The sequence below is a fragment of the Dipteris shenzhenensis genome, chromosome 17, assembly GCF_047967505.1.
Source record: "Dipteris shenzhenensis isolate YYH24624 ecotype China chromosome 17, Dip_SZ_1.0, whole genome shotgun sequence".
Taxonomy (NCBI): domain Eukaryota; kingdom Viridiplantae; phylum Streptophyta; class Polypodiopsida; order Gleicheniales; family Dipteridaceae; genus Dipteris; species Dipteris shenzhenensis.
In genome coordinates this window covers 47,934,573-47,939,641 of record NC_141612.1, presented here as the reverse complement: position 1 = coordinate 47,939,641, position 5,069 = coordinate 47,934,573, and positions in this window count along the sequence as shown.

Sequence of the window (5,069 nt, the reverse complement as noted above, 5' to 3'; positions counted from 1 at the left end):
TGAATGAGTGAATCTAGGAGTGCAATGTGTGATTGAGAGATAATTGTGGATCTAGAGATGCTCTCTTGAGCTCACATATGATGTCACACTTGATTGTAACTTGTGTCTATATATTGGGCATACCTCTCATGAATCAACTCTCTGCTTTTCCATCATCTTGCTGACAAAGTTCCGATCATACTAGCCTAATCTATCACTTAATGAGCATAAAGATCACAGAGGATCAAACCAAATATGGAAAGCCATGGGGAGAGAGACAGGAAGTATGAAACACTCAATCTATTGCAAATCTATATCAACAATACATGATAGGCCTCTTATATAGAGAGTGTTGTTTGAATAGTCAACACTTGTGGGATCCTCTCTGTTAGATATCAATGCTCTACTCTCGTGTAACTACGTAGGAACCAGCTAACTCTACTTGTAAACCCCCCATATGAGGAGAAGGCATTTGAGTAGCTCGGTTATCCAGTAGGTCCTGGTTTGGACACCACATGGGGGCCATGTGTGGCCTGATGGCTGGACGGCTTCAGATAGAGTTGGCACACCACCAACTAGGCTACATGCAAGTGTGAGAAGGCATCCCATGACTGACCGCACTAAGGGTAGATGGAGCATTTTCCGGGGTAGCCCACTCTTGGGTTGCGGGGCCCGTTTGGAGCCTTAGATGATCCCGAATGGCTTTGGGCCGAACGGAGTCCATAGGTCAGTTGCTCTATTTTGTGCACCGATTCTATCGTGTGGTCAGTGGCCTATTTTGGGACCGACCCCCAGTCGGCCGTTTTGGGCGGATTGGGTCGGTCACCCAATTGGCTCTAATGCGGGTGCTAAAATACATCAAAGGCACACTTGATTATGGCATCACCTATACCAAGGGCAACATCTTGACCAGATTCTGTGACTTGGATTGGGTAGGAGACGTGGACAGCAGGAGATCAGTGATAGGTTACTGTTTCTCACTTGGATCTGGAGCTCTGTCATGGGTCAACAAGAAGCAACCCACAGTTGCTCTTTCTTCTACCGAGGCTGAGTACAAATCAGCATGCTTTGCTTCTTGCGAAGCAGTGTGGTTGAGGAGGATTTTAGGGGACATGGGTGCAGTGCAGAACAAGCCTACGCAGTTATCATGTGACAATCAGAGTTGCATGGCGATTGCAAAGAACCCTGTGTTCCACGCTTGCACAAAACACATTGAGATTCAATATCACTTTATACGCGAGCTCATCATGGATGGAGAGGTCGACTTGGTGTACTGTTTGACTTCAGAGAATGTTGTGGACATCTTAACAAAGGCTCTTGGAAAAGACTTGTTCGAGAGGCATCTTCATCGACTTGGCATTTTGGGCCGAGAAAGTAAGTTCACTTGCAGGTGGACATTGAGGGGGGGTGTTAGATATCAATGCTCCACTCTCATGTAACTACGCGGGAATCAGCTAACTCTACTTGTAGGCCCCCCATATGAGGAGAAGGCATTTAAGTAGCTCGGTTATCCGGTAGATCCTGGTTTGGATACCAGATGGGGGCCATGTGTGGCCTGATGGCTGGACGGCTTCAGATAGAGTTGGCACACCGCCAACTAGGCTACATGCAAGTGTGGGAAGGCATCCCATGGCTAACCCCACTGAGGGTAGATGGAGCATTTCTCGGGGCAGCCCACTCTTGGGTTGCGGGGCTCGTTTGGAGCCTCAGATGATCTCGGATGGATGGAGAACCATAGGTCACTTACTCTATTTTGCACATCGGTCCTATCGTGTAGTTGGTGGCCTATTTTGGGACTGACCCCCAGTTGGCCGTTTTGGGCAGACTGGGTTGGTCACCCAATTGGCTCTAACCAACTACTTATGGTGGCTATATAAGAGCATGCCCATGAAGCCCATTTCATCACTAGCTACAGCAACCCTGATTCCTTAGCATCTAGCCTCCGTCTTCTACTATTTCCAGCTCACCATCGAAGCTTCTTTCACAGGAGTGCACGGCTGTGAGGCAGCGCCATCTATTGTATCAGTTTTACAATAATCAAATTTTTTATTCTCCATACTATCTATTTTCTCTCTTGCGTACGAGATCCTGTTATCTGTTGAGCATAGATGTTGTATTGTTTTCTTACACTCTCATCCACATCTCTCCTCGTGATATCCTCAATCTACATCTCCACATCATGTAGTCCACATCCTAGGGTGGCTAATTTGATTCTTTCCTTAGCACATAACTTAGCCTCTAATTATGTGCTCATGGCACCACAACTCTCAACACCTCCCCTTGGTGCCATGATCCTTTGGCTAGTGAAACGTGGTCAAATGTGAGTTACAAGATCAAATCCTCCCCTGGATGCTTACATGGCTATTCTCACGTGATCAGGTTTGATTTACAAACATATGGGGTGAAGGTGGCAAGGTTGATGCTTCTCAGTGCTTGATGTCGATGGCGTTCGCAGCTTTGCTCGATGTATCTTGATGCATGATGCTTTTTTCTTCCATGTGCCTTAATGCTATATGTGTGGATGCCATGTTCTGTGCTATGGTCATCTCATACACATGCTTTTGGCATGCTAATGACAACGATGTGTGCATTCATTCTTTGCTTTTCCATTTGTTGCAAAGTTCCTACCAATTGATTTCTTTCAATATTGGCAGTGTTTAATTACATGCAATGATTTTAACTTGACAAGCATGTAGAGCTCAAAAAGGCGATCACTTTTCCCTTTTGGAGCATGTCCAAATTCTTCCTGGATTGGAAGTTATGGCTTGTCGAAGTTTTTGATAAAAAAAGGAGCCATTGATGATGTGGCATAAGGGTTCATATATAACTTGCAGAATTGTGCTTAGATGGCACTGTGCTTAGGTGGCACATGGTGATGTGGCATAACTAACCCTAACCATGGTTGTAACTTGACTAGAGTTTGAATCTATCCACCACGTGGCTATCTCTTGGCCTAGGCTACACCCTGTGGTTAGGTGATGTGGCACCTAAGGTAGGTTTGGTTCCAAATGTGCCACGTGTCATTTTCTTGTGTATCTTGGAGAAATTTGGATTTTTGTGAGATGTCGTTGATGCAGAGAAGATCGTGGTAGGTGTTCTTCTGAGCTCTTTGTTTGTCTTTTCACGTAGTGCAACGAACTCGCGACCCTCATCTAGGAAGCTCAAGCCATTCTGTAAAGGTTAAACATTAGAGCATAGAGTTATCGGGGCTGCTTCGTTGGAGGCTTTGTCTATGCTGATGAGAGGTGATGGGAGCTGCAGAGCAGATGGTGGCTTACAACATGGAGCGATGATGGGCTGGAGGCTTTAGCTAGGTGTCATTGTGGCTGGTCACTACTATCACAGTTGCTAGGTGCTGGTGTTGTAGAGTATGGTGTTCCTCAGGGGGTCATTGATGGAGGGCTGGTGGCTATGTAGTGCCTGAGAGCTGCCTGGTAACTATACATGGAGGGAATAATCCAATATAATATCCATCTCGACCTATTTTATATTACTTCTCCCATGGTCCTTGGGCCATATCTCACTAAATGTAGGTGTGGGACCACCTAGGTGGAGGGGTGGTGCATGGAGGACCCATGCCACCTTATCATTTTATATTATTACTACCATGGATTATGTACAACACACCTTATGGGTCCTCTTACATGGAAGGGTGGCACATGGTCATGCCCTGCCACCTCAACTTTGGGCCTTATGTACACCATATTTTATTATACTATTGCCACACATACAAGCACACACACATATTTATGCCTTTTAGTTTGTCAAATTTATCCATAACAGTAGTAGAAAAAGCAATGTAGTAAGGCTCTAGCATAAGCGGATCTACTTGAGAAGAGGCCATGGCAGATGAACGGAATAGCGTATGGAGGAGTGGTCATGAGATTCGCAAAGAAGAGTAGAGATAATCATATGTCCCATCACATGGAGCAAGAGTCCTTTTCAAGGTAGGCAGCACCACCCTCTCAATTAAAGTCCTCACATGTATTGCATTATGAGCCACTGAGGACATCCTTACCCATATCTAGTCTATCCACATAAATCTCTTTAAATAAACACCTATTTCATTAATTTTGGACTAGTGCACTGTCCAAATTCGTTTTGTGAGATAATTTTGGATAAAGCATTTCAAAAAAAGAGGCTCTTATAAAACAAAACTTTGAGTCAAAAAGTAAGATTTTAAAAAAGCAAATTAGAAAAAATGACGTGACATGTTATTAAAACTAGAGTACATTAAAAAAACATTAAAAAAAGAGGACTTCATGTTGTTAAAAGAGACAAAAAGTAAGAATTTAAAAAATCAAATTAGAAAAAAAACTAGAGTACATTTAAAAAACTAGAGTACATTTTAAAAAAAGCATGACACATTTGTACAAGAAGTAGATCATATAACTCAAAGCCATATTGTGTTAAAAAACACCTTCCATTAGCTCAGCCTAGAAGATGTCATCTTTGTCTCTCTTGTCTATTACAACTTTACATTAGAGAACTAAAAAGTCTTTGTGGAACTGTAGTTTCATTTCTTTGTAAAACTTTACATACGTCTATGGAATTAAATTTCACAGTTACTTTAAATTTCTATGGAATTAAATTTCCATCACTTGACTATTAAGTCATTAGAGAGAGCATATGTCCTCGAAAGTGCCTACTATGGCATTGGCTTCATGAAAACAAGTAGACTTTAAACTTGCAGGCCATGCGTAACCAGGGCTAGCATCGCAAATCTCCTCACAGACTCTCCTCACAACTTGTTTTGAATCTTCCGCCGACTTGTAAGCATTCAACAACTCTTCTTTTCTCTCTTGGCTTTCCTCATCTTCACCATTTTTTTCAATACATCTTCTAGCCACCGCCATATCCTGTACGAAAATTTAACTCGTTCGCATAAGAAGTACATGATTAAAAGAAGAAAAAAAGAAAGCTAAGGATATTCACCTCTTCTATTGAGTTATAATCAAGCAGGCATGTGCGTAACATATCCTCCTCGAATGATTTTCCCTTCATTGGTCCATACAAAAGAGATCTAAGATATAATTTGAGTTCAGTAAATGAAGTCGGGTAGTAACTAGTCATTGTCTTAGAGGGAAAGT